Genomic DNA, 9,512 nt, shown 5'->3' on the forward strand with positions numbered 1-9,512 from the left:
CGTATCCTATAAGCCCTGCCCTCAAATAAAGAGGGCCTTTCTAGAGGCTCGGCCTTACTCTCAAATAAAGAGAGTGAAGTTGAGAGATGTCTCGGGCTACCTGACTCACCTCCAACCGTGTCAATCGCATTGCATGAGGAAGCATCTGCCATATAGATGGTTGACGCCACTGCCAACTCAGGAAAAACCTCTGTGAGGTCTGGAGGAAAGTATGGTGTGGAGGCCATCTTAGTCCAAGCTTGCTGGGCTTGTTGAGAAAGAGCTCTGCCGTGGTTGTTGAGAAAGGTGGCGCTATGGGTTCCATCGCTAATTTCCAACTTGCCTTGTGCACTATCAATGGTGCAATGGGCTGTGACTTGCCATGAGCAGCCAAGGATGATAGAGTCCTTCAAAAAGGATGTTCCAAGACGTTGGTAGTCAACCACGAGGAAATCTACCTCAGAAATAACACCCTGCACTGAGACCTTGACACCATAGCAAATTCCTACCGGAGGAACGGTGTGGTTGGCGAAGGTTTTGAGCACGATGGAGGAGCTCTCAGTGATCTGTAGCTGTGCTGAAAGGGCAGCTTCGAGAGAGATAATGTTGCTTCCAGAACCGGAGTCAACCAAAGCATCCATCCTACAAGAGGAAGTACCAATCTGCACCGGGACGAAGAACGGACCAGGATCTCCTCCATATCTTGTCATATCGACAATGTGCACCTCTTGAGGAGTCCTCTTGAGAGTGCTCTCTGGTGTTCCTGACCGTGCAAACTTCTCCAAATGCAGGCCGAATCCCGGGACAAGGCACAACATATCTCGGAGCGAAAAGGTGACAGGAGTGTCAACCAGCTGTTGAAGAACCGGCTCCGGAACAGGAGTAGCTGCTAGTGAGATCTCAGGAGGAGAAGAGAGGAGTGACTTGAAGGGGAGTTTACAAGCCACCCTCTGTGTCACTGGGCCTGAGGCCAACCGAGAGTCACTCTCAACTGGCGCTGGGGGATCTATGGTAGGCTGAGTGGCTACCTTCTTCTTCGCTTGGGCTCGAGTGGCTACGGTTTGCTGTTGTTGCCTATAAAGTTCCTCGGCTACCAAAATCGTGTTGACTAATGAGACTGGTGCCTTGCCTTTGCTTGACGAAGGGGCTGCCTCAATTGCTTGTCGCTCCAACTGCTCCTGATATGTCTCTGGACCTGAGGCTGTGTGGAGTTATCAGCAAAGGGATGTTGTTGGACACGTTGAGAAGATGGAGGCTGAAGCTCTGGGTGAAGCTTGAAGCAGCGCCGTGTGTTGTGTGTGTTCGTCTCGCAGTGAGTGCACCAACGGGACTTAAATCTGTGTTCCTGAGCTGTAGCGGCCTCTTTCCTGGACTCCACCAGCTCCTGGAGCAGTTTGTCATGGTGTGATTGCTGTTGAAGAATGATCTCCTTCAGCTGCCGCATCTCATTGGCAAAGTTCTCAAGAGCCAGAGGTGTACGCTCAACAGCAACAGGCTTTGATGTGGACGGGTGAATAGTGGCACAAGGTGACTCTGACGGGATGATGGCTTGGTCAAAATCAACTCTAGCAATCCCCAAGTCGACCAGAAGCTCTCTTTCCAGCTTTGTGGCAAACGAAAATGCCTCACGGCAAGACTTGAAAGTCTTCTTAAGAAGTTTCCGCTGCAAGTTCCCACGTAGACCTGCTGTGAATGCTGTGATCCCCTGTTGCTCATCTTGGACTACTCTGCGATCCCAACACTGCTTCCAGTAAGCTCGAAAGCGCGTGATGTAGTCAGGAACAGTCTTGTGAGCACCCTGTCGGAACGAAAAAAGGTCGACAAGTAGCCAATTTGTGGGTTTTTCTTCAACGAAGCGTTCTCTGAAAGAAGCAAGTAGTGTCTGGAAGTCTGTCCGGTCCTTTGGGAGGAGAGAATCTGCCCAAGTTGCTGCTTTGCCTTCGAGAGACTGCAGGAAGTCGCGGCACATACGATCATCGTCGACGATCATGTTTGTGGTGCAGTAGTAATCAAAGCGACTAATATGCAATGTTGGAGAGACTATTCCAACACCTGAAAAGACCGGTAGATCACTCCCCTTCTGCAGAACATGGAGCTGAGGTCAAGCTAAGGGTGGCTGCGCCATAGCTCGTAGATCTAAGTCACTGGAATCTGTCGAGGAGGAAGAGGACTCGGCCCAAGAAGGTGCAGTGTCGTACCTAAGCTGCCTTTGGATGTTGGGAAGTTTACTCTGTACCTTAGGGCCTTGAGGTATGGTGAAAGGGTGCCAATTCGTCATACGTCTAGTTTGTACCGGCATCAAATACCCTGAACACTGCAAATGCCCGGTCAAGGCAACTGGGGTGACAGGAGCAAGAAGACTGTAGGCGAGTGCTCAAGTTGCTCAAAATGCCTTTGACCCGACCGCCAAAGTAGCCATTGGAGTAGCCGCTGGAGGAGCCACTAGAGTAGCCGCTGGAGTAGCCACTGGAGTAGCCGGTAACCGGTAACCGGGGTAGTCACTGGAGCAGCCACTAGAGTAGCCGCGGGAGTAGCCGGTAGCCGATAACCGGGGACCTGTAACTGGTAACCGGTAACCCCTACTCTCGCTCCTACTCCTGCGCTTGCTCCAACACCAACTCCTATCCCTGTGCCTATTCCTATTGTCCCTGTTTCTACGCCAACTCTTGTTCCTCCTGTTCCTGTTCCTACGGTTACCTGTTCCTTGAAGATTGCTTCGTTCCCAAGGAACCCCCAACGAAGTTTAACCCAAAAGAGAAAAATGAGTCCTCTAGTCTTGATCCTTCTCCATTTTGATTGTTGGTGGGCTCGTTGGAAAGAGCTCAGCCCCGTCTACCTTATATCGCAAGAATTTGGTAAGAAATTGCCTCAATATTCCCTGAAATCCACGAAGAGGTAGCCCAGAACACCAACATTATGGAAAAACATGTGCATGTCCATGATGTAGATTGACACTAAGGCGCCGTTGGTACTTCTCGAAAGCCTAGGACCAGGAGCACCTCTAGAAATAAACGGCATCCAAAACCAAGCCTGGAGGAGCATGAATTCCTACCACAAAGATAACCCAATCTAGCCGAAGAAGAAAATCCTTTTGCATGCCGTCAATTCTCCCAAATTTAGTGCCAAGAACTACCACTACTCATAGATCTAGGCCAGATCTACAAGCCCAAATGCACTACCTTGAGAAATTCGGCCGAGGATCCAGGCGAGAAAGTGAAAACCCCAAAATGCTCATCCGACCGAGCCAAGAAACGTTGTATCTCTTCAAATACTGCACGGCTTGATGAGCGCCATACCTTGCTGGAAAGAGGAGCTCCAGACCTATCCAACACACTCAAGATCAAAGAAAACCACCGCAAAATGAACAAGGAATCCCTTCCCAAACTCTGCGGCCAAAAGAAAAGAGAGAAATGACGCTTCAGAAAGTCCTGCGCGTCATGCCGGGTTCACCATTTGTTGGGGGAAGGAGGGGCGCTTCCCCCAACGCTCGCTCAAACACGAGAAATGCTTCACTGCTCTCCACCAAATACCCCCCCTTGCCCTTGTGAGGCAAGGGTTTTATACAAGGAAGATGGGGAATATTCTGAGGACCAGAATATTCCCTCCCTCTCTCTCACTCTCTCGGTGGCCACGCCCTAATAAGTGGAACTCCCAACAAAGTGCTTGAGGAACAAGCACAAAGCAAGCAATAAGCGAGGCTCCAGAAAGGGACCCAAAAGGACCAACACATGACACGTGGAAGTGTCTGAGATGGGGTCCAAGATGGACCAAGATGGAGTCCGAGATGGAGTCCGAGGTGGAGTCCGAGATGGAGTCCGAGATGGAGTCCAAGGTGGATTCCGAGACGGAGTCTGAGATGGAGTCCGAGATGGATCGAAATGGAGTCCGAGATGGAGTCCGAGATGGAGTCCGAGAGGGACCGAGACCAAGACCGAGACCGAGACCGAGACCGGGACTGAGACCAAGACCGGGACCGAGACCGAGACTGAGGCGGAGGCCAAGACCGAGCCCGAGCCCGAGCCCGAGTCCGAGTCCGAGTCCGAGTCCGAGTCCGAGTCCGAGTTCGAGTCCGAGTTCGAGTCCGAGTTCGAGTCTGAGAGGGTGAAAGCCCAAAGCGTTCGTCTCCCAGACCCTGGGGGGTTTGGTGAGCTCCAAAAGTATAGTAAGGGGGAGGACTGCAGTGGAGCCAGTTTGGCCAGGAAAGGCCAGTTTGGCCCAGGAAGGCCAGACCCAGTGTTGGGTGATGAACTGACCACTGAGAAGTCCAAAACTAGAGTGAATACGGACCGACAAGCGGGGTAGCTTGGTGAAGTGTTCAAGAGCCGGCTCTAGTTCCCCCGGGAGATCGACTGGCCGATGCTCCCAGTCCAAGTGTAGGTGGCACTACCTACTTGGATACCAGGCGTGGCTCAACGGAACCTCGCTCTAAGCCCATGGCTAGAGCACCTAAAGGCGGAAGGTGGGGAGAGTACCCATGAGGCCTGCGTAGGGCCACGGTGTTCCGAAATGTTGTCCCAAAGTCCCAGACTGTGGAAAGGAAGAGGAGTAGTCCTCTGGAGTAGAGACCAAGGATACAGTCGTGTGGCAAGGAAGTCCCAGAGGACTGTGGGATATATGAGCCTATTACACTAGGCCATGCTCATTGACCTTGGTCACATCGGTGGTCTAACACCACCTACATTGCAATCCCGTCTCTCCAAGACTGGGCCATCCGTTCATGAGTGATCATCCCAGATCCACTCCTTAGCATCCTTAGGATGCCCCCAGACATGGGGAATAGCCTTCACCAATATCCCCTTTCCGGTCCCCACCAAGTCCCTTTCTGCTCATGGCCGTGTTTGCCAACACTGCCACTGGACTGAGGCCCACAGGTCCGACCACTAATTCCCACAGTCCTCTGGGACTTCCTTGCCACACGACTGTATCCTTGGTCTCTACTCCAGAGGACTACTCCTCTTCCTTTCCACAGTCTGGGACTTTGGGACAACATTTCGGAACACCGTGGCCCTACGCGGGCCTCATGGGTACTCTCCCCACCTTTCGCCTTTAGGTGCTCTAGCCATGGGCTTAGAGCGAGGTTCCGTTGAGCCACGCCTGGTATCCAAGTAGGTAGTGCCACCCACACTTGGACTGGGAGCATCGGCCAGTCGATCTCCCGGGGGAACTAGAGCCGGCTCTTGAACACTTCACCAAGCTACCCCGCTTGTCGGTCCGTATTCACTCTAGTTTTGGACTTCTCAGTGGTCAGTTCATCACCCAACACTGGGTCTGGCCTTCCTGGGCCAAACTGGCCTTTCCTGGCCAAACTGGCTCCACTGCAGTCCTCCCCCTTACTATACTTTTGGAGCTCACCAAACCCCCCAGGGTCTGGGAGACGAACGCTTTGGGCTTTCACCCTCTCAGACTCGAACTCGGACTCGAACTCGGACTCGGACTCAGACTCGGACTCGGACTCGGACTCGGACTCGGGCTCGGGCTCGGTCTCGGCCTCCGCCTCGGTCTCGGTCTCGGTCCTGGTCTTGGTCTCGGTCTCGGTCCCGGTCTCGGTCTCGGTCTCGGTCTTGGTCTCGGTCCCTCTCGGACTCCATCTCGGACTCCACTTCGGACTCCATCTCGGACTCCATCTCGGTCCATCTCGGACTCCATCTCGGACTCCGTCTCGGACTCCACTTTGGACTCCATCTCGGACTCCATCTCGGACTCCACCTCGGACTCCATCTCGGATTCCATCTTGGTCCATCTTGGACCCCATCTCAGACACTTCCACGTGTCATGTGTTGGTCCTTTTGGGTCCCTTTCTGGAGCCTCGCTTATTGCTCGCTTTGTGCTTGTTCCTCAAGCACTTTGTTGGGAGTTCCACTCTCGCTCTCGACCTTCCAAGTCGGAGCTTTTAGTCCAAACGGGTCACGCTCGTTTGGCTTTCGCTTCAGCCACTACCACGTGGCACCCTTTCTAGCTCCACTTTGGGGCCTAGGGGTTTTGTGTCTCACAACTCCACCACCCATAGACGAAGTTCGATGTCCTCATCGAACGATAAACCCTTTTATAAAGTAACACTCGTAGGTATTACCATTCCCATCCTTGGGACCTGGCCAATATTTGTCTATGGTTTGACCCCGAAGGCTCACCATGCCTTGTCCATCCACTGAGGATAGTCTCTCCAACTTAGAGACTGATTGGACCACTTGTGGTGGTTCTTTCCGTTTATTGGTTTAGTTCTCGCTAAACCTGTTAGAGACACCCTCTCTAACTCAATTCCACTACTCATTCTTGAGTAATCACAGATTCCATTGATCTACCTTTGCACTTTGGAACGTTTACTTTTGACTTCTTGAAGTCAATTTCCTAGGTGTCTCCGACACCTTGCCTTGCACATTTTGTGCAACTCCACTTCCCCTCCTAGGAAGTTCTCTACTCGAGGGCACCCTCATCCTCTTTTCTATTTTTGTGCCCCCATTGGCATTACGTTCCATTTATCATTATTTGTGCTAGGGCTGTCCACAGCCCTATTTTTTGGCTACTTAGTTGCTCCCTCACTTGGAGCCTTTCCTTTGCCAAATTGGAGCACTTGGGAATCCATCCTTGGAAGTCCACTTCTTTTTCCGCAATCCGTTAGCATCAACCACATTAGTGTTCCTTGGCTAACTTTGCCACTTGGATTCTTTCCAATGGATTCCACGGCCCTATCTTGGGCACTCGTCTTTTGCTCCTATCCTTGGATTGTTGCACCAAGAAACATAGGATCATTACCTCCCTCCTTGAGGTATTCTTTTGGTTCCATAGCAAAGGATCTGCTTTGTCCAGACTAGGGTGTTCACCCCTAGTAAGTCTCCCCAACTGTTCTAGGCTCTCTTCCTAGCCTAACCTTGTGACCCACCCATGGGCCTGTCTCTGGAGACTATTTTCTTGAACTCATAATACTCTCTGGATCCTTGGAACCTTGGGAGATAAATGGGGATAAAATAGTTATTAAGGGCTCTCTCATCAAGCAATTGCCCCTTTTCCAGTTGGCTTAAGGGGAGAGAGATAAGGTGCGCTACAGATTGGTCTCTTGGGTTTGAAATATCGATAGGACGTTGCTGACACTTACTTAAGCAACTCTAGTTCCTTGGTATTATTGACCGGGATCTATTTAGATTAACTTATGCGATGGTTGGCATGACTAAGTGTTTGTTGGTCTTACCACATTCATTCTGTTTTCTTGATTGTTGCTCGAGTTAGTCCTGATAGATTAGGATGTTATTTCCTTCGAGTGATACATTCGCGAGCATTGTGTTTGTCGGTTAAGGATACTTTGTGTTATTTGAGTTATCTTTGGTAAGTTGTTTAGCATATTGTCTACAATCTTCGGTAGTTAAGTTTTCTCATTGAGTGTACTTGATGGTATACTTGCTATTGAATTTTGTTGGATAGTGAATCCTATGTTTTCCAATGATTGTGATCTTGGTGGTTTATCGGATGATAACTTACTTGGAATACTTTTGTGTTCTAATCTAAGATATATTCACTGATAAATAAGTCTCTCAGATAGCATTGTCTATGACTTTGATATGGTCTATATATTGATCTTTGAGTTTGGGCCAGTATAGGCAGACTGGCTTCGGCACTTCATGTGCATGCTGAAATCTTTAGTCATGGGGTAGCTACTATCGACTGGTCACATAACCCGCCTCTCTGTCGATATTCCTTTTTCGTTGAAAGGGCCTGACCGTGTAAACAACTCTAACTGCCTGTTTACAGTAGTCTATTCAAACCTTACCGACGGGTTTGGTTTTTTTGCTTAGGAGGGTTGGGGCCTCTCTCTATGTTCTTGCGGGCATATCACACTTTTGTAAGTTGGGTGACTCCCAGAGCAGCAAGGGTGGCTAACTTTGTTTGTCATTTCCTTGTCGGTGACGGCTGGAAGGTGTCTGAGCTGGTAGTGCATCCACGTTAGACAAAGAGGTTGCCCCTTAACTCATTTAAGGTGGTGCATTTCTCACATAGTGTGAGTACCGTGAACTTTTTCTGGAGTTGTTTCCTTGGCGGTATTCTAGACTCGAGTATGCATCGACGAGGATGTCGATCTTCCCTAGGGGGGGGAGAGTGTCGCGCATGTGACTTCGGCTATCGAAAGTTACCTATTGACTAGTCCTTTTGGACACTCTTTCCTTACTGCCACGATGGCAGAAGGTCGGTATTGCTGGTTCCCTTTATTAGCCCCTCTTGTTCAAGTGTTAGTTTACTGGGCTTAGCACCTGTACTTAGCCAGATGGACATAAGGTAGGAACTCCTATGTGTTTCTAGCTGAGCATACTCGGCCTGGCTCTTAGTTCTCTTTTGCTCTGTCTTGCACTGGTTTGGCTTGAGATTAATCCCTCAATATCGCTAGATGACAGCTTAACGTGTCTGCCAAACACCCTCGCTATCATGCCCTTTGTGTTAGTCTTGTTTCGGTCCCAAATACTATTTATGGAAAGTGTTTAGATTTGCTCATTTGGCATATCTACGGAATGTAGAGATCGTCCTAAACACAATGGTGTTCGTCTTGTGTCCAAATTCACAATCTAGGGACATTCCATATTTAGTAAGTTTCGAGCTTGTCCTAGAGACTAACTCTTGATACTAAAGGAGGCTTGGGGTGAAACAACAAAGCGTGTGTTCCTTAGAGGGGGGGTGGGGGAAGGGTGGGGCTGCTGTGGGGGGTTCCAAATGTATAATAGGGATAGTGGGTAGGTCGGGCATGGTTGACCAACCTGAGGCATAGTTTAGCTCCCGCTTGCGTGCCTGTCCTTGTTCTACATCCGGCTTGGGTCTAAGCCCAAGTTCCATTCCATGCTAGTTGGTGAAGTATCCATGTCCTCGCGTTAGGCCACCAGTATGCCGAAATAGCGCCAGATTCCGTTTGGCTCTATTTTGCATGCTGGTCCTGGCATTGGGATGCTGGTTGCTCTAGGACTGTTCCAAGTCACTCGGGGCTCCTATCCCTTCGCTCTTTGGGCTTGTAAGCCACAAATTTTTGCTTTCCAATTTGCCAGCTTACCTCGTCTATCCGACCAACACTGCCTTGGCTTGTGCTAAGTTCCCTTGCCAAGGTTCTCACCTATTGTACCAGCTCCTACTTGGTCCTACTTGGTTTCAACTACTCACTGCACGAGCAATGGAGAGTTAGCCTTCCATCTGTGGATTCCCAAATCTCTCCCAATCCCCCTCCCCAGGTTAGAATGGACTTAAGGTTCGGCTACACTCCCCGCAAGCACAAGCAGCCATAACACCCCTTGGTACCACAAGGCTTGATCATGGGACCCTCTAAATCCCAAGCCTTGGGTGAACCACTTGCTTCGGGACATCAGGGCGAAACACCGTGGCCTAATGGCCCGGTATGGGTACCTTTACCCCCCCCCCCCACTTCCATCCCGAAGGGAAGGCTCAAGCCCCTAGGAAGGGCGAGGACCAATGAGCCACAAGGCACTCAGGTGGGGCACCACTCCACATGAGCCGGGAGCACCGTAGTCGGTTTCCCTTTCGGGAGCGGGAGCTGCTCTTGAGCACTT

This window comes from Selaginella moellendorffii, unplaced genomic scaffold (genome assembly GCF_000143415.4).
Source record: "Selaginella moellendorffii unplaced genomic scaffold, v1.0 SELMOscaffold_80, whole genome shotgun sequence".
Classification (NCBI taxonomy): Eukaryota; Viridiplantae; Streptophyta; class Lycopodiopsida; order Selaginellales; family Selaginellaceae; genus Selaginella; species Selaginella moellendorffii.